The 20,525-nt window shown below is 45.0% G+C and overlaps 5 non-coding genes across 5 annotated transcripts; 1 reads left to right on the top strand and 4 right to left on the bottom strand.

The window, feature by feature from the left end:
* Positions 1 to 1,268: 1,268 nt before the first annotated feature.
* Positions 1,269 to 1,342, bottom strand: trnai-aau (transfer RNA isoleucine (anticodon AAU)). The gene has a single exon. It is a non-coding gene; the product is annotated as a tRNA-Ile (tRNA).
* Positions 1,343 to 7,300: 5,958 nt separating this feature from the next.
* Positions 7,301 to 7,374, bottom strand: trnat-agu (transfer RNA threonine (anticodon AGU)). Its single transcript has one exon. It is a non-coding gene; the product is annotated as a tRNA-Thr (tRNA).
* Positions 7,375 to 11,791: 4,417 nt separating this feature from the next.
* On the top strand, positions 11,792 to 11,880 carry trnap-agg (transfer RNA proline (anticodon AGG)). Its single transcript is given in 2 exon segments — positions 11,792 to 11,827; positions 11,845 to 11,880. It is a non-coding gene; the product is annotated as a tRNA-Pro (tRNA).
* Positions 11,881 to 16,981: 5,101 nt separating this feature from the next.
* On the bottom strand, positions 16,982 to 17,063 carry trnan-guu (transfer RNA asparagine (anticodon GUU)). Its single transcript has one exon. It is a non-coding gene; the product is annotated as a tRNA-Asn (tRNA).
* Positions 17,064 to 20,161: 3,098 nt separating this feature from the next.
* trnat-agu (transfer RNA threonine (anticodon AGU)) lies at positions 20,162 to 20,235 on the bottom strand. Its single transcript has one exon. It is a non-coding gene; the product is annotated as a tRNA-Thr (tRNA).
* Positions 20,236 to 20,525: the final 290 nt, after the last annotated feature.

The following is a 20,525-nucleotide window of genomic DNA, read 5'->3' as shown; positions in this document are numbered from 1 at the left end:
TTTTAATTGGGTGCCCAATGTACTCTTGCAAAATTCAAATACACAAGAAAGAATCTTGCCCAATCTGCAACTAAAATTCTGCTACTTTGCAGAACCACCCATTTATAAGCGACTTTATTTACATGAATCTCTCTATCTCTCCTTGTCTCTTGTCTCTCTGTTGTCCCCTGATGGACTTCTCAGGCTTCCTGGAACGGTAAAGGCTGATCTAACCTGCAACACCAGCAGGGAAAGGTAAAGGAAAAAAAGACTGATACGGTCGGAAAAGTGAAGGTGCAACCCAGCTGATAAATTCGTAGCTAATGTCTCCACATTTTTGTCTCTTCGCCCTCACAGTGAAAGAAAACAGCAATGTGAGTAAAATATACTTATGGTAGCTTGTATACTCTGACGATGCCGAGACAGATGCCAATGGAGCTTCAGATTAACTAATTCTGAAAAGTATTGTTTGAAAAATCAAGTCGTACATTGTAAACGAATTTAGTAAAGAGAGGCTAATATTGATGACTGGAAATAGGTAGTGCACAACTTGATATTGCTGTATATCGGAATAGAAAACGAGATTGAGTGGACAGAAGCGGTTGGAATGGATAGCCGATCGGCTGAAGTCTATGGTGAAATTTTAGACCGGCTGCAGGGCTTTTTAGCAAGCGGCTCGTTGGTCTAGGGGTGTGATTCTCGCTTTGTGCGTTTTTCTAATGGAATAATCGAGAGGTCCCGGGTTCAAATCCCGGACGAGCCCAGTTATCTCACTGCCTTTTAGTGAAAAGTCACCAATTGGATTCTGACATCTTTGCAGTTGTTCGAATTGAATTATATTTGAGCTCCAGAGGACAAAGTGCAGAAGTTTCCAAGGCGCAACACACACGGAGCAAATAAAATGTCTCAAGATGATGTGGAGATTGAAGCTGAATGTGAATTTACCCCAATTTCGGCGGTCTCATTGATATTAGATGACGGGATCGAGAACCACATATCCAAGTTTGCCGATGACACAAAGATAGACAGAATTATGAGCAGTGTGGATGGAAGAATGAGATTACAGAGAGATATTACTAGATTAAGTGAATGGGCAAAACTGCGGCAAATGGATTTCAACGTAAGCAAGTTTGAGGCCGTCCACTTTGGACCTCAAAAATATAGATCAGAAAACATATTAATGGATGTTACTCCAAAAAATTGACCTCATGACATTTTGTGTGGATTCGCTTGTTTCTCAAGTCTGCCAAACTTTTAAAAGTTAACAAAATATTGCAATATGAACCTTATGGCCCGTACGGGGATCGAACCCGCGACCTTGGCGTTATTAGCACCACGCTCTAACCAACTGAGCTAACCGGCCATGTGGACATCTTAGCTTTATGGGCTAACCCGCGTGTTGGGTAGTTTGTGTTTATTTTTGCACCAGCTGACTTCTTCTCAGGCTTTTTGTTTGCTGGCTGCAGGCCTCGCTCCCCGACTGACTGAACAACTACCGGGCTGTGTGTCGGAATCAATGACTGTGACTGACTGTCTGCCCATTTATGGCCCTGAATGGCCACATTTCTGAGTTCCTGCCTTCGCCCTTTGTCACAGGCCTGTCTCTGTCCCTTCGGGTGACAAAACACCCACAAGCTTCACGACTGAACGCAGGTTTGGCCAGTCTGTCCTCGCAGGTCCTTCGGAAGCTGATGCTGTTGAACTGAATTATTTTTCCTGAGTGACTTGTGATGTTTAGTTCAGCGATATGTTTGCGAAAGAGAACGGAGGAAATTGTTAGTGTGCAACTCGACATTTCTCTTCATCGGAATGGAAAACGTGTTTGAATGGATCGAAGAGATCTTAAAGGATAACCGATCGGCTGCGGCTGGTACTTAATTGTGCAGTGGCTGCAGTGGTTTATTACCGGTGGTTTGTTACCGGTGGCTTGTTAGTCTTGGGGTGTGAGTCTCGCTTTGGAATATTTGACGATTGATTCTGAGCGAGGTCCAGTTTTTCAATGTTGTTTGAAGCTCAAATGAATGTGAACCAGATTTGACCAACCACATTTCTCTCCTTCAAACAGATATTTCAGCGGACGAGTGTCCAATAGTCTCTTCCAAGACATTTGAAGGAATTTCTCCCAAGCTCCATGTTAAATTCTTGCTCGTTCGCAGAACTTGATATTTGTTTCTATACTTTAATCTGTCTCTTGACTCTCTTTGTTTTAACCTCATGGACTTCTCAGGCTTTATTAAACGGCCAAGGATGATTGAATCTGCAGAGAAGTGTAAAGAAAGGAAGGCGGAGACGGTAGGAGAAGCAAAGGTGCAACCCAGCTGATGAATTCAGAACTAATGTCCACTAATGTCTCTTCGCCCTCACAGTGAAAAATCAGCAATTTGAGTACAGTATACTTTTGGTAGAGCGTATAATCGGCAGATGTTGAGACAGACACCAATCGAACTGTTGTCGTGGCGATGAAAGCGCCCAATGCTAAACAATAGATCACAAGGTAACGCTGAACATTCTTTGCTGTGAACAAGCAGATCAACGCGGCCTTTCCCACTTGTCATTTTCGGGCCAGGCAAGCTGCTCGCACAAAACAGCATTTTCTATTCGAACTACGATCGGGACAAAAGGTGATGTTCAGGCAATGACAGCACCAAGTGCAAGTAGCCATATGCACGAAATAGAAAGTGAGGTAATATACTACCACAAGCTGCCGGTGAAAATCATTCAATTTCCCAAAATTGACGCACCGAATCAAATGTAGCTCCTGGGAAAGCTGCAAGACAACGCAGGTCTATCGGGCATCGTTTGAAGCAACTGGCAGTTTAAAGTGGCATCTCCTGCTGCTTCTGTGGGGAGTGAGAGAGAGAGATAGACTGTCGGTATCTGCGTACAGTTTGATTTTGTACAGAACTGCAGAGAGAAACAGCAAATATACCGGGGCTGTGAGATATGGTATCTTATTCATATTTAACTACAAGAATATCCGGAATCAAATGCTGCAAGAAATGGAGAGATCAGAGGCCTGAGAATTAACACAGAGCTGAATGAATCACGAAAGAGTGAAATAGAAATAAATGCTATCAGTTCCACAGTGTCTGGTGCGGAATGTTGAGAACTCCCCGGTGGGCTGGTGGTTTGAATTCGGTGCTTTCACCGCCACGTGGTTCGATTCCCAGTCAGGGAATGAACGTTATACAAGAATTAAGAACCTATTGAATTAACTGCATGAAGCAAATTAATCGCAGTTCGTCGTTGCATCATTGTTTGAATCAGCATTAATCAACAGGTCATTTTTTATTTCAGACTGAAGGAGATACTGACATGGTCATCAAGAGACAGTCAAAACTTTAATAAGATTTTTGCTCTTTGCATGAATTTTTATCATTTTACACATTGTAAGTCATAAAGTAATACAAAAAATTCAGAAGCCTTTAACCCGAGTAAGAGTCGAACCTATAATATTTTAAATCTATTAGAAGATACGTTATTTACTGCACCACTGGCTCAGATTGCAGAGAGTAAGCAGCAGCTCACACTCTCACAGCGCTGCGAGATGAACAGGTCCCGAGTCAGCCTCGGTCATGAGCACGGGACACCACGAGTCTGAGAGCATCAAAAGGCGCTCACTAAACAATTACCAAAGAGAAGTACGTTTTTCGTCGGCCTCCGACAGCTTTGCTGGTCGAACAGAACACTTCATAGGAGTAGATCTTTACGATCGTTGGTTCAATTCCATCTCACAGGAGCGATCAAGCAGCAATTAGCTCAAGGCCGCTCTCGGAAGTTTACAGCTCAAAATTTTGGCGCTGTGGATCAGGACGCCTCTTTTCCTTTCTCAAATGCTCCAACACGGCTGTTTTGCTGGAGCATTTGCCTCTCCTCACCAGAAGGGAGCGCCTTCGAGCTGCAACACTTCAAACCGCACTCACTTTCATGCAAAAAATCTTCTCCCAGTCAGACAGATAGACAGTCTTTCCCTGCTTCCCGAAGCTCGGGGCGGCTGTTTCTTTCCCGTAACCTGGTCTGTCTTCCACAGGTTCGGGCTCTTCTCAGCATCATTCATGATTACTGTGGTTTCCCGTTCTGCTGTTGTTCACTTGCTGATACTTGATACCGTCGATTGTAGCAAAGTAATTAATGTATTCAGGGAGCGGGCCAACCCAAGCCAAGATTTCTCTGCTGGTCGTGGAGCTGCTTGGAGGCGAGTGCGAAGCAGCTGCTGTGAAGGACAATTCGTTCTTATATTTCTTGCTGGTTTACTTAAAAATAAACCTGCCGTGGACGGATATCGGGTTGATTTTCTGGACGGATCAAATCAACAGCTCAGAAAAATCAACCAAAGCCAAAGGAACAAAAAATATCTCCGTAATCTGAGTCTCAACGGTAGAAATACAGGGGCCTGTCAGTGCGGACAGCACGGTGTGAGGACAACAGTGTGCTGAGAGTTCGGTACGTGTGGGAGTTTGGTAAAGTGGGGGAAGGAGGTGCTGCTTTGCCTTGCTTTTCCTGCAGAGCGGTAGTGGACCTGAGAGCGGTGAGCGGTGGTAAAGAGCGAGACCAGAGCGGGGATAAAAACAGCGCAGAGAGAGCGAGAGTTCAGTCGGTGAGCGGCGGTAAAGAGCGAGACCAGAGCGGGGATAAAAACAGCGCAGAGAGAGCGAGAGTCCAGTCGGTGAGCGGCGGTAAAGAGCGAGACCAGAGCGGGGATAAAAACAGCGCGGAGAGAGCGAGAGTTCAGTCGGTGAGCGGCGGTAAAGAGCGAGACCAGAGCGGGGATAAAAACAGCGCAGAGAGAGCGAGAGTCCAGTCGGTGAGCTGCGGTAAAGAGCGAGACCAGAGCGGGGATAAAAACAGCGCGGAGAGAGCGAGAGTTCAGTCGGTGAGCGGCGGGAGAGAGCGAGACCAGAGCGGAGATATAAACAGCGCGGAGAGAGCGAGAGTCCAGTCGTTGAGCGGCGGGAGAGAGCGAGACCAGAGCGGAGATATAAACAGCGCGGAGAGAGCGAGAGTCCAGTCGGTGAGCGGCGGGAGAGAGCGAGACCAGAGCGGGGATATAAACAGCGCGGAGAGAGCGAGAGTTCAGTCGGTGAGCGGCGGGAGAGAGCGAGACCAGAGCGGGGATATAAACAGCGCGGAGAGAGCGGGAGTTCAGTCGGTGAGCGGCGGGAGAGAGCGAGACCAGAGCGGGGATATAAACAGCGCGGAGAGAGCGAGAGTCCAGTCGGTGAGCGGCGGGAGAGAGCGAGACCAGAGCGGGGATATAAACAGCGCGGAGATAGCGAGAGTCCAGTCGGTGAGCGGCGGGAGAGAGCGAGACCAGAGCGGGGATATAAACAGCGCGGAGAGAGCGAGAGTCCAGTCGGTGAGCGGCGGGAGAGAGCGAGACCAGAGCGGAGATATAAACAGCGCGGAGAGAGCGAGAGTCCAGTCGGTGAGCGGCGGGAGAGAGCGAGACCAGAGCGGAGATATAAACAGCGCGGAGAGAGCGAGATTCCAGTCGGTGAGCGGCGGGAGAGAGCGAGACCAGAGCGGGGATATAAACAGTGCGGAGAGAGTGAGACCAGAGCGGAGATATAAACAGCGCGGAGAGAGCGAGAACAGAGCGGGGATATAAACAGCGCGGAGAGAGCGAGACCAGAGCGGAGATAGAAACAGCGCGGAGAGAGTGAGACCAGAGCGGGGATATAAACAGTGCGGAGAGAGTGAGACCAGAGCGGAGATATAAACAGCGCGGAGAGAGCGAGACCAGAGCGGGGATATAAACAGTGTGGAGAGAGTGAGACCAGAGCGGGGATATAAACAGCGCGGAGAGAGTGAGACCAGAGCTTACTCTGAGAGCGAGACTCTGAGACCAGCGGCAGAGTTCAGGGTGACGTCACCAGTCAGAAAGTGACGCGGCACAGGGGAGGCAGCTGATTGGTGAGTAGGTTCAGGTGAGTATTTCTACCATTTTACTGTAAGTAAAGTAATAAGAAAGGGAAGATCTGCAGGTTTTATAGCAGATAGTGTTTTTTTTTTAGTGAACCTAGGTCCCTAGTATAGTTAACATTTTCTAATTTCAACGTAATTTAAAAGGGGTAACTAAGCTAAGGCAAGTCATGGCAGCAGACCTCGCACCCGTGATATGCTCCTCCTGCAAGATGTGGGAAGTCATGGACACTACCAGTGTCCCTGCCGACCATGTGTGCGGGAAGTGTGTCCACCTGCAGCTACTGACCGATCGTATCTCGGAGCTGGAGCTGCGGGTGGACTCACTGTGGAGCATTCGCGATGCAGAGAAACTCGTGGATAGCACGTTTAGCGAGTTGGTCACACCGCAGGTAAAGGGTATACAGGCAGGAAGTGAATGAGTGACCACCAGGAAGAGTAAGAGGTGCAGGCAGGTAGTGCAGGGGTCCCCTGTGGCCATCCCCCTCTCAAACAGATATGCCACTTTGGATGCTGTTGTGGGGGATGACTTATCAGGGGAAGGCAGCAGCAGCCAACTTCCTGGCACCACGGGTAGCTCTGCTGCACAACCGCTTGCTTCCTGCTACTCAGCCAATTTTGGATTCAACTTGCCAATGTCCTTTGGATCCAATGGGCTTTTACATTTTTGACAAATCTGCCCTGTCGGACTTTGTCAAAAGCCTCGTTAAAATCCATGTTGACTCCATCAATCGCGCTACCCTCATCGATCCTCCTTGATACCTCCTCAAATAATTCAATTCAAACGACCATCCCTCAACAAATCCACGCTGACTGTCCTTGATTAATCCGTGCCTTTCTAAATGACGATTCATACTTCAGCTCGAGTTCAGGCCGACTGGCCTGTATTTACTCGATCTATCCCTGTCTCCCTTTTTCAACAATGGTACAACGTTAGCAATCATCAAATCCTCCTGCACGACACCTTTTGCCAGGGTGGATTGGAAAATGATGGTCAGAGCCTTCGCTATTTCATTCCTTGCTTCTGTTAACATCCTGGGATATATTTCATCTGGGTCTGCAGATTCAGGTCGAGCGATTTGAGGACTTCTTTTTCCTCTTTGCAAACGTTTGTCCCGCAGGTCAAGATCACAAGTCTTGGTCCAGATTAGGATGTCTTCCGGCTTTGAACCTCAAATCGTGAATTATACCCCGATCCCAACGAGCCTAGAAACAAGAACGTGTCCTGAAATTAACGTGTTACAGGCACATTCTCTGAGAGGTCTGTCTGTGGAATGAAAGGGCGTTTTTGAACAGTCATTCTGTTATCCGTTTCCTCCTGAAACCTGAACAAATCCGAACACCACATTGTTATTTTGACGCTTTATTCCATAAATTAGGTAAAATAACGAGCTGCACAAGGCACTGCTGGGAGTTGAACCCAGGATCTCCTGTTTACTAGACAGATGCTTTAACCAACTAAGCCATAGCACCAATTGATGACATGGTGCCCCCACCTCCTCACTAATATCTATCAGCGACACTTCAATGTTGGGGGTTCAGGCCGTTTTGTCTCTGTCCATTTCGCTTGTCCGTTCACCTGTGCATCCCGACACTGACTGCATTGCTCGCTGAGTTTATCTTTGTGTATCCTTCAGTGCGTTGATACATGGATGATTATGTGTGATTGTATTTGTGACATTAAATAAATCAGGGCTTCAGACAATTCTCGCTCTGACATTGGAGAACTATTGAGCCGAACTTTACAGCGGAGTGTTGTTTATTGTGGTGCTGAAACTAAAAAAATCGTAAGAGGAGCAAAAAGGGAAAAGGAGACAAACTTATGAGGGGAAATGAGGACAACTCTCAAGGTTTTTACGAGTATATTAAGAGAAAGAAGGGAGGCTGAGAGTAATGTGGGCTGCTGAAAGACAGATGGAGGTGATATTGTAATTGGAAATCAGGAAATGGCAGAGTTGCTAAATTTTTACTTTGCATCGGTCGTCACAGAAATGGATGACGCTAACATACCAGAGACACGAGGAAAACTGTTAATAAATCAAGGGGTTTCAGTACAAGTAAAATGATGGCAATGGAGAAAATGAGGAGGCGGAAGATAGACAAATCTCCAGGAGCTGATGGTTTCCACCCCAGGGGATGAAATGGAACAGGTGACGAAATTGTACATACTTTAGTCATGATCGATCAAAACTCTCTTGATTTAGGAATTGTTATTTAACGAAGCGCATCCTGATTGGAGGCTTGTGTTTGAGAAAGATCTCGAAGTGATAATTGAGAACAATTTTACAACACCAAGTTATAGTCCAACAAATTTATTTTAAATTTGGAATTTAAAATAAATTTGTTGGACTATAACTTGGTGTTGTAAAATTGTTTACAATTGTCAACCCCAGTCCATCACCGGCATCTCCACATCATAATAATTGAGAGACCGAAAATAAAGCTGTTTGGCAGGAGCGCTGATGCTGTCGGTTGTTCGCTGCTCTCGTGTTGCACAATTGTTAAGCGTGCGTTACTTATTTACAGCAGTATGGGCTCCAGAAATGACCAGGTTGTGAGTTCGAGCGCCTTCTAAAACAATCAAACCTTTTACTCCGAATATTTTGATCGGAGTTCAAGGTAGAAATTGTATCTTCCATAACGCAACTTGTTAACAACCAGTCGTTTTTACAATACGCTCTTGTGGGACAAACGTATGGAGGTCAACAATCGACTTCTTAGTTTTCCCATGTGGGAATTTGGGTTCCTCTGGCCTACCGTCTTGCAATAGCAGGTGCCAGTTTACTTGTTCATAGGGGGAGAGGGGGCTTTTAGCGGCAGCTCATATGGCAAAGGGGCCGGTACAAGATCTTTAAATCGAAAGAACCAAACACACAATTCTTCCTTTCTTCAAACCGATATTCATCGGTTGGAAATTTCGTGTTGGGAAAATTTGGAAGAGAAATATGCTGCCTGGTTTCACTGTGTCACGGGTGAAATTATTCAGCTTACAGATGTTAATACGCTGAAAGGTCGAGAGGCCTTTTCCAACTCCCGTGTGGGACAAGTTCAGCTTTTGAGCCGCTGGGTAAAGTGCTATTTTAATTGCTGCTAACGAATGACACGACATTGTAAACTCACGAGTTTACTGTCCATGTTTCTTACATCTTGTTCAACAGAAACAAGGATTCTCCTCAACACGTTGCTGAGAATTTTATCAAACGGACCTCACCCTCGTTCGACGACTGCAGGGATAATTCAGAGATCTCCCATGAATATGTACGATGGGAGCTTATGTAGTATCGAGCCTGGGTAGCTCAGTCGGTAGAGTATCAGACTTTTAAAGTGGGCAATGAGCTCAAGGTCCAGCGTTTAACTCCCTGCCCAGGCTCCAAATTTCGGAATAGCTGGCAAGCTGTGACTTTGTAGGGGGACCTGAGATGTGTTGTCAAAGTTTCGATAGTATCTTGTTTCCCAGGGATGGGCAGTAATGCGCTGTCTGAGGCGGTTCCCGATCAGGAATTCAACTTTACTGTATTAGTTCACTGTATTAATTTCGCAAAACTCATTCAACTCTGTAAAAAAGACGAATACTTGTTCAAATCGCCATTGATCAACCAGTAACTTTCTGTTTCCGGCTGAAAGAAATGCTGACTTTTTTTATGCGTTAATTCACCAGGCCGAATTTAGGGAGTTCAGAGGGGAAGTGAAAAAGGAAATGAGAGGCAAAGAGAAATATGACTATAGACTGACGGCCAACATAAAAGGGAATCCAAAAGACTTCGACAGGCATGCAAACAGTAAACGGGTAGAAAGAGGAGGGGTGAGGCCGATTCGGCACGAAAAAGGAGATCTACTCATGGAGGCAGAGGGGATGGCCTTGGTACCAAATGAGTACTTTGCATCTGTCTTTACCAAGAAGCTGCTGCCAGAGTCTCAGCAAAGGAAGTTATCGTTGAGATACTGGATGGTCTAAAAATTGATAAGGAAGAGGCACTTGAACGGCTGGCTGTACTTAAAGTAGATAAGCCACCCGGTCCGGATGGGATGCATGCTCAGTTGCTGAGGGAAGTAAGGGTGGAAATTGCGGAGGTACTGGCCATAATCTACCAACATCCTTAGATATATGGGTGGTGCCAGAGGACTGGAAAATTGCAAAGGTTACACCCTTGTCCAAAAAAGTGTGTACGGCTAAACCCAGCAATTATAGGCCAGTCAGTTTAACCTCAGTGGTGGGGAAACGTTTCAAAACGATAACCCGGGACAGAATTAACAGCCACTTGGACGAGGGTGAATTGATTAGGGAAAGGCAGCACGGATTTGTTAAAGGCAAATCGTGGTTAACTGATCTGTTAGAGTTTTTTGATGAGGTAACAGAGAGGATAGATGAGGGCAATTTAGTTGATGTGGTGTATAAGGACTTTCAAAAGGTGTTTGCTAAAGTGCCGCATGGTGGGCTTCTCATCAAGATTGAGGCCCATGGAATAAACGGGGCAGAAACAACATAAATACAGAATTGACGAACAGCAGGAAACAGATTACTGGTGAACTGTTGTTTTTCGAACTGGAGAGAGGTGTACAGTGGCGTTCCCCAGGGATCAGTGCTGGGACCACTGCTTTTCTTGATATATATTAATGACTTGGACTTGAGTGCACAGAGCACAATTTCAAAATTTGCAGATGAAACAAAACTTGGAAGGGTAGTAAACAGTGATAAGGATAGTGATAGACTTCAAAGGATATCGACAGGCTGGTGGCATGGGCGGAGACGGGGCAGATGAAATTTAACGCAAAAAAATGCGAAGTGATACATTTCGGTCAGAAAAACGAGGAGAGGCAAAATAAACTCCAGGGCACAAATGTAAAAGCGGTAGAGGAACAAAGAGGGGTTTATGTGTAAAAATCGTTGAATGTGGCAGGGCAGGTTGAGAAAGCGGTTAAAAAGCATACGGCATCTTGTGCTTTAGAAATAGATGTATAGAGTACAAAAGTATAAAAGTATAGAAGTCAGGATGAAACTTTATAACACACTGGTTCGAACACAACTGAAATTTTGTGTGGGGTTCTGGACACCGCACTTCAGGAAAGATGTGAAGGCCTTCGAGGGGGAGCAGAAAAAAAATATTATCATAATTCCAGGGATAAGGGACTTTACTTACGTGGATAGACCGGAGAATCTGAGTTTGTTCTCCTTGGAACAGAGACGGTTTTGTCGAGATTTGATAGAGGTCTTCAAAATCATGAAGGATCTCGGCATGGAAGATGGAGAGAAACTGTTCCCATTGGCGGAAGGGTCAAGAACCAGAGGACATAGATTTAAAGTGATCGGCAAAATAACCAAAGGTGACATGAAGAAAAACTTTTTTACACAGCGACAGGTTCGAATTTCGAATGCACTGCCCGAGGGTGTGATGGAGGCAGATTCAATCATGGCCTTCAAAGGGGAGCTGGATAAGTACTTGAAAGGAAACAAAATGCAGGGCTTCGGGGAAAGGCAGGGGAGTGGTTCTAGCTGGATTGCTCTTGCAGAGATCTCGCACGGACTCGATGGCGCGAATGGCCTCTTTCCGCGCTGTAAGCTTTCTATGATTCAATTCTATGTGTCGGTTGCAATGCAAAGGGAACAGAGCGTGCCATAAATCGATACGACTCTGAGTATCCTCACAAGCAATGTATTTTAAGAGCAACTAATTCTGAAACGTCTTACTTGATAACTCAAGTCGTGCACTTGAAAGCAATTTGGTAAAGGGAGACTAATATTGGTGAATGGAAATAGTTGGTGCACAACTTGATATTGCTGTCCACCCGAATAGAAAACGAGATTGGATGGACAGAAGTGGTCTGAAAGGATGGGCGATCGGCTGTGAGACGCAACCAACTTTTATACTGGCTGCACAACTAAAGTAACAGCGGCTCGTTGGTCTAGGGGTATGATTCTCGCTTAGGGAGTTTCGTTGAGTGATATGCGAGAGGTCCCGGGTTCAAGTCCCGGACGAGCCCGCATGTGTTTCGCCTTTTAGTGAAAAGTCACCAATTGTCTTCTCACATCTTTTCAATTTTGCTGTTGGGAGAACTGAATTCTATCCGGAGGATGTTTGAGCTCCAGTGGACTGAATGCCGAAGTTTCGTCGACGCAATACACATGAAGCAAATAAAATGTCTCAAGATGATGAGGAGATTGAAACTGAATTTGGATTTTTCCCAATTCAGGCGGATATTAGATGACGGGATAGAAAGCCACATATCCAAGTTTGCCGATGACACCAAGATGGGCAGCATTGTCAGCAGTGCAGATGAAAGCATAAAATTACAGAGAGGCATTAATATAATAAATGAATGTGCAAAATTGTGGCAAATCGATATGAATTTCGTCAAGTGTGAGGTCATCCACTTTGGACCGAAAAGGATAAATCAGAGTACTTTCTAAATGGTGAAAAGCTCGAAACAGTGGAGGTCCAGAAAGACTTTGGGGTCCATGAACACACATCATTAAAATGTCATGGACAGGTACAAAAAATAATCAAAAAGGTTAATGGAATGTTGGTCTTTATATCCAGAGGACTATATTCAAGGGGATAGGCATTATGATACAGTTATACAAAGCTCTGGTTAGACCAGACCTGGTGTATTGCCTTCAGTTCTGGGCAACGCACCTTAGGAAGGATATAATGGCTATGATGGGAGTGCAGCGTCTATTTACTAGAATGTTGCCTGGACTCCACAGTTTAAATTACGCGGAGAGATTACATAAACTCGGGTTTGCCTCGAATTCAGTCGATTAAGTGCTGATTTGATCGAACATTTCAAAATATTAAGGGGAACTGATGGGGTAAATAGAAAAAAAAGATTTCCGCCCGTTAGCCTGTCTCGGACTCGGGGAAGCAGCCTAAATATTAGGGTCAGGACTTTCAGGAGTGAAGTTGGGAAACACCTCTGCAAGCAAAGGGAGGTAGAAGTTTGGAATTCTCTTCCGCAAACGGCAGTTGATGCGAACTCAATTGTTAATTTTAAAACTGAAATTGATAGATTTTTGTTAACCAAAGGCATAAAGGGACATGGGGCTAAGGCGATAATATGCAGTTAAGTTACATATCAACCAGGATCTCACTGAATTGCGCATAAGGCTCGAGGGGCGAAATAGTATACTTTTGCTCCTCAGCTCCTCATTGTTACAGAATGATCCTGCATTGTATCGGGAATCGAACCAAGGTCTCCAGCGTAACAAGTAAGAATTCGACCCCAAGCACCATCAATGCGCGCGTTTGTAACAGCAACAAGTGTCCATTTGGAATCCGATCTGAATGAACATGCCGTTTACAGCTGCGGTGGCCGAGTGTTTAAAGCGTTGGACTCAAAATTCAATTGAGGTTTTCCTGCCCAGGTTTGAATTCTGCTCGCAGAGCGACTGTTTCAAGATCCCTTCAGTGCTGAAATAGATTAATTGGAGTTAATTGACCGCATTTATCTCTCTCCCAGAATGAGAGATTCTCCAGCGAAGCCTATGATTTTAACTTGTGTCCAATCTTCTCTTGCAAGATTTCAAGACCCAAGAAGGAATCTCTCCCAGTCTGTAACTTAAATTCTGGTAGTTTGCAAAACCTGACATTTATACTCTTTATTTTCTTTGCATGCATCTCTCTTTCTCTCCCTGTCTCTGTCTCTTGTCTCTCTGTGTTGTCCCCGATGGACTTCTCAGGCTTCCTTGATCGGCGATGGCTGATCTAACCGGCAACACCAGCAGAGAAGGGTAAAGAAAAAAAAAGACTGAGACAGTCGGAAAAGGAAAGGTGCAACCCAGCTGATAATTTCGTAGCTAATGTTTCCACATTCGTGGCTCTTCGCTCTCATGGTGAATGAAAGCAGCAATTTGAGTAAAGTGTACTTATGGTGGAGTGTAAACTATGACGGTGCCGAGACAGACGACAATGTCGTTTCAGAGTAATTCATTCTGTAAAGTGTTACTTGATAATAAAAGTCGTCGATTCAAAACGATTTTGAGAAAGAGAGACTAATATTGTTGATTTGAAATAATTAGTGTGGAACCTGAAATTACTCCACACGGTATATCGGACAAGAAAGCGAGATTGGATGGCCATGGTGTTCTGAAAGGATGGCGGATCGGCTGCGTGGCAGCGAAATTTTACACTGGCTGCACGGCTCTGTTGCCAGTTGATCTTTGGATCTGATTCTCGCTCAGGGAGTTTTACTGGCTCAAATCCCGGATGACCCCTGATGTGTCCCCGTTTTTGCTCAAAAATCACCAATTGGCTTCTCATCTCTTATCAGCGATGCAAAAGGCAGGTTTGACTCATCTCCAGCCGAGCATGTTTGAACACCAGAGGGGAGAATGCAGAGGGTTTGTCCACGAAAGACACGTGGACGAAATGAAGATAATCTTTCAAGAAGTTGTACAGATTGAAGCCGGCACATGAATTTATCCCAATTCAGGCGATCTCATGGGTACAGATGCAAAAGGTAAACGAAGCTGCATTGGCCTGGAACCAAACCCCTGGATTCGCCGTCGGCAGGCGAGGGTTCGACCCTGAACCACCAATCCACACACGGCTGCAGGCTGCAGGTGTAGCGTTGGATACAAGTCTGGAACATGCAGTCTGGCAGAGTTCCTGTGATGAGCCTGCGCAGTCTCCAACCGCGTGCTACCTGTGGGTGACCAAACGAGTGGGTCAAGCATGGTCTTGAAATTCACTGAGATTCGAAATCACTTCACACCGCCACTGTAAAATGGTTAAATTAATAAGAGCTGTAGTTACCAGGCAGTGTTTACTTCTCTCAGAAATAAAGTTATAATCCAGCCCTACATACACCTCTAAGATTTCACGACATGCGAAGAATTTCCTTTAAGCTGCAGCTTAAATTCTGTTCAATCACAGAATTGGAGATTTATACAATTTTTCTTTTCATGTATCTCTCTGTCTCTGCGTTTCTTCACTTTCGGTTTTGCTCCCTAATGGACTTATCAGGCTTCCTTCAACGGCCAGGTCTGGAAATCCCGGATGGGAAAAGGCTGTCGGATCTTCGTCCAATTGTTGGATTTCGACGGAATGAGTTTTGCTATTTTCCGTCTCCGTTTGCGGAAAATATAAACCCAGATGGGATTTCCCCTCCTCGGGTCCCGTCACCTTCGGGTAATGGGAATGAACCCGATCGATCACTCGGTCTTAATATCTGTATTCTCATTGTTTAACAATAAAATTACTGGGTTACAGTTATTTTCAGGACACATTTTAGAAATTAATACATAACAGACATATTCGAAAACTAGAAGCACGTGGGATTAAAGGGTCGGTGGTAACGTGGGCAAGTAATAGGCTGAGTGATAGGAGGAAGAGGTTAGTAGTGAACGGATGTTTTTCTGACTGGGGAGAAATATGCAGTGGAATCCCCCAGGGGTCGGCATCAGGACTATTGCTTTTCATGTTATATTTAAATGACTTGGATGTGGGAATAGGGAATACAATTTCAAAGTTTGCGGATGATACAAAACTTGGCAACGGAGTAAATAGTGACGAAGATAATAGCAGACTTCAGGAGGACACAGATGGACTGGTGAAACGGTCAGTCACGTGACAGATTTAACGCCTATCAGTGTGAAGTGATGCACTTTTGCATGAAGAACATGGAGAGGCAGTTTAATCGAAATGGAACAATTTATGCGGGGTTCCAAGAGCAGAGGGACCTGGGAGTTCATATTCATAAAACAGGGCAAGTTGATAAGGCGGTTAAGAAAGCGTATGGGATACTTGGCTTTGTAAATAGGGGCATTGAATACAAAAAAAGGAAATCATACTTATCCTTACAAATCAGTGGTTCGGCCTCAGCTGAAGTATATTGTACAGGTCTGGGCACCACACTTTAGGATAAAAAGGCATTGAAGAGGATTCAGAGCAGATTGACCTGGATGATACCAGTGATGAGGGACTTCGGTTATATGGAGAGATTGGTGAAGCTGGGATTGTTCTCCTGACAGCAGAGATGGTTAACGGGAGACCTAATAGAGATATTCAAAATAGTGAGGGGTTTTGAAAGAGCAAGTAGGGAGAAACTGTTTCCGTCTGGCAAGTGGGTCGGTAACCAGAGATCACAGATTTAAAATAATTGGGAAAAGAACGAGAGGGGAATTGAGGAGAATTATTTTCACACAGAGGGTTGTTAAGATCTGGAACGCACTTCCTGAAAGGGTGGTGGAAGCAGATTCCATAGGATCATTCAAAAGGCAATTGGACATAATTGAAGAGGACTAATTTGCAGCATTATTGGGAACAATCTGGGGTGTGGGTCTAATTTGGACAGGTCTTCGAAAAAGCCGACACTGGCACGACGGCCAAATGGCCTCCTTCTGTGCTGTAAGATTCTATGATTCTATGATTACCTTCTGAATCATTGTAATTGATGCTGTTCAGCGTTGAGCAACCAAGAAAATTATAACCGTGATATTCGGCTTCTCCATTCCCTTATGAATATCGCAGCTTATAATGTCCAGGCGGGGGTGGGTCTGAATGGGGGATAGAGTGCGGAGATTGGAATGGAAGTCCAGCAGAATGAACTTGGCCTCATCAGTTTTTGTTACTTTTCCAACCAGTTGCCCGAAGCAGGCGGTGAACCTTCTTCTCGAGAGAGGATCGTCATTTCAGTTCAGAAGGTAAAAGGTATCAAGAAAATCGGGGAAAACGCACACAGAATGATCCGGGGCTTTTTGCACATCCCTTTTAAACAGACACAGACACGGAATAATCCGGAACTTGCAGGACGTCCCTTTTTAACAGACACAGACACAGAATGATCCGGGACTTAAAGCACATCCCTTTTTAACAGACACAGACACTGAATGATCCGGACATAAATCATCATGATGGTACATACGTTTCTCTTAGGTTGAACATAAGATTTACTCTTTTTACAATGACACCACTGTAAAATCTGATACTTCGCGACCTTACAATCTCAACACCTTCCTGGAAGGAACTGTTGCTGATTTCAGCAAATAATGCAAAACCCTCTGTCTGCCGTTTCGAGAAGGATGGGACTTTGACCAGACCTTCTGTGTGGATTGAAGGAGAGAAACAAAACTTAAACACAATAACGACGAGGATGGGACTCAAACCCACGCGTGCACAGCACAATGGATTAACAGTCCATCGCCTTAATCTCTCGGTCACCTCGTCGCACGCAAAAATATGCGAAAGCCCCTTTATTCAAAATTAAAATACTGGCTATGTTGCCAACCTGAAATCAAAACTGTAAATGTGTATATCCTCAGCAGGTCAGGCAGAATGTTTAAACATAGAAACAGAGTTAACGTTTCAGGTCGATGGCCATCACATGATTATTCCAATTCACTCAACTTGCGCCTTATAGATGGTTGAACGGCTTTTGGAAATTAGAAGGTGATTCACTCGCCGCATAATATCCAACCTCTGAACTGCTTTTGTAACCATAGTATTCATGTGGCTGGTCCAGTTAAGTTTCTGGTTAATGGTAACCAATAGTATGTTAATGGTGGGGGATTCGGCGATGTTAATACCGAATCCCCACAGAAGAGATTTACTGTAAAGATTCCAGGGATGAGGGGCATAAGTTTCATGGATAGATTGGAGAAGCTGGGGTTGTTCTGCTTGGAACAGAGACGGTTACGAGGAGATTTAATAGAGGTATTCAAAATGATGAAGGATCTGGACAGAGTAGAAAGAGATAAACTGTTCCTATTGGTGGAAGGTTCAAGGACCAGATAACATAGATTTAAGGTGTTTGGCAAAAGAACTAAAGGTGGCATGAGGAAAAACTTTTCTACACAGCGAGTGTTTAGGGTCTGGAATACACCGCCCGAGGGGGTGGTGGGGGCAGATTCAATAATTGTCTTCAATAAGGAACTGGATAAGTATTTGAAACGAAAGAAAATACAGGGCAACAGGGAAAGGGTGGGTGAGTGGGTCTATCTGGATTGCACTTGCAGAGAGCCGGCACGGACTCGATGTGCCGAATGGCCTCTTTTCGTGCTGTGACCTTTCTTTGATTCTATTCTATTTGTCGGAGGCGATGCAAAGCGACCGGAGCGTGACGTAAATCGACCTGCTCATGTACATTCTCTGATAATAAATCTTAGTGTGATGCAAAGAAGAAATTCATAATTATGGTCCATATCTTTTATATTATACTGACTATAAGAGGTACTCGGTTCACCAGGGCGCCATTGTGCACATTGGTTGAAACTTCACTTCGATCACCCCTTACACTCCCAACAACTCCGTGTAAGATACAGTTGGGTGGTAATCCAGACTTTGCTGAATTGTTCAAACACGTGTAAACCAGCAATGCGGAAAAGCACTTCTTACCAATGAAGGGTTTTTGGTGAGGCGGCCAAAATGAAAAGCTCTACAAATTTTGGCAGCAGTGCGATTCGCACCTACATAATTCAGAAATGGAAGTCAGCATCTTAGACAACAAAGCTACTCACACACACGGCAAACCATTCAGTTCGGATGACAAAAGTCATCAAGCTGAAACGTTTCCTCTGGTTCTTTCTCCACAGGTGCTGCCTGACCTGCTCAGCGTTTTCAGCATTTTCTGTTTTCATTCTTGTGATTTCACAATGGCCGTTTTCCTGAAAACACCCAATTTGACCCAAGGACAAAGCTCCAACTTCACTTTCCCCAGGCGCTTAAAGTCTGCGGTTTCGGAACAAAATCACCTCCGCGACGAACATTCAAAGGACCTTTCGCTCACGGCCAATCTCCTGTAATCGACACTTTTTCACCATTGCCGCTCTTTTCATTTCACCTCATTCCTTTACAATCGGACATTTCCACAGACCTATTACGATCAAGCGGAACATTTCCGACTTTCCTGCACCGCCCAGATTGCTAAAAGTGCAGCTTTCATCCGTCTTTCGCAGCTATGTCGCGCCGCCCGTCTCTACCGCAAATCAACTGCTCGGGGAAAAGCGCGAACGACCATGGAAACAAAACCCAGTTCTTCAGTTAACATCCCCCGTGTCACAAGATACCCCATGGAAATTTCACGGAAAAGTATGCGCTCTCCTTCCGAATGCCAGCCCTGCTTTCTTTGAGCTTGTCTCTGGAGCATGTGCCCCCGAGAAACAGCGGTCGATGCAGTGCAAACTTAAAGGTGTAAGAATGTGAAAGTGAATGTTAGAGTAGGCAAGGCCGCATGAAAGTCTCAATGAAATAGACCATGATTGTGGAACGAAGAAAAAGCTGGAGGCAGCGGCGGGTCTGAATTTTGGATCATCCAACAGAGGCACATGAGAGAACAAAAACAGGATACAGACAAAAGTGCTGGCGCAGAAAGAAAAAGCACGAAATAAGAGGAATGAAATGATAGTGAAAGAAAGAATGGGAGAGAGGGAGGTGAAAGGAAGAAAGAGAGAAAGAAAGATAGAAGGGAGAGACAAAATCAAGCGTTCAATACTCACCCCGCAAATGGGCGCTGCTCCCAATCGGCTACACTTCGCCCCACAGACCCTCATCCCATTCATACCGTCCTACAATACACTGTCAATGTTGTGCAGTGAAACAGAGAGTTTAAAGGTATAAAGACACTCACACCGTCCGACAATACACTTTCAATGCTGTGCAGAGAGACAGAGAGTTTAAAGGTATAGAGAGAGAGCGTGAGTTTGCTCTCCTGGTGCAGCTGAGGCTTGTCAGTCAAGAGTCCCCTCCTCCCAGTATTGGCTGTGGAGGAAGTACAGTGTAGATTTAATGGAATACCTTCAGCCTGACCGAGGTTATTCTGACTGGCCAGTAATTACTCGATCGATCTCTTTCTCCCTTTTAAACAACGGTACATCTTTAGCAGTCCTCCAATCCTTCGGCATCACACCTGCAACCAGGGAGGATTGGAAAACGATGGTCAGAGCCTCCGCTATTTCCTTCCTTGCTTCTATTAACAGCCTGGGATATATTTCGTCAGGGCCCGGGGATTCAGGTGGAGTGATTTGGGAACTTTCATTTTCCAGTTTGCAAAAGTTTGCACCGCTGGTCAAGATCACAAGTCTCGGTCAGAATTAGGACTACTTCCGGGTTTAAACTTCAAATCGTGAATTATACCCCGACCCCAACGAGACCAGAAACAAGAACGTGTTACAGACACATTCAATGAGAGGTCTGTCTGAATAATGAAAGTGCGTTTTTGAGCAGTCATCTTGATATCTGTTCCAGCCTGAAACCTGAACAAATCCAAACACCACAGTGTTATTTTGTCGCTTAATTCCACAAATTAGGTGAAAATAATAAGTTGCATAAGGCACTGCTGGGAGTTGAACCCAGGATCCCCTGTTTACTAGACAGATGCTTTAACCAGCTAAGCCACAGCGCCAATTGGTGACAACTTATTCACACCTCCTCTCAATAACATCTATCAGCGACACGTTACTGTCTGTTCGGGGTTCAGACCGTTTGATTTTGTCGATTTCGCTTGTCCGTTTCCCTGTGAATCCCGATACTTCCTGCATTTTTTCGCTGTGTTTATCTTTGTGCATCCATCAGTGCATTGATACACCGATGATTATGTGTGCTTGTGTTTGTTACATTAAATAAATTAGGGGATCAGACAATTCTCTCTCTGACAGTAAAGAACTAATGAGCCGAACTTTATTGCAAAGTATT

This window comes from Heptranchias perlo, chromosome 20, assembly GCF_035084215.1.
Source record: "Heptranchias perlo isolate sHepPer1 chromosome 20, sHepPer1.hap1, whole genome shotgun sequence".
NCBI classification, from domain to species: Eukaryota; Metazoa; Chordata; class Chondrichthyes; order Hexanchiformes; family Hexanchidae; genus Heptranchias; species Heptranchias perlo.
This window is presented reverse-complemented; position numbering and strand designations above follow the sequence as displayed.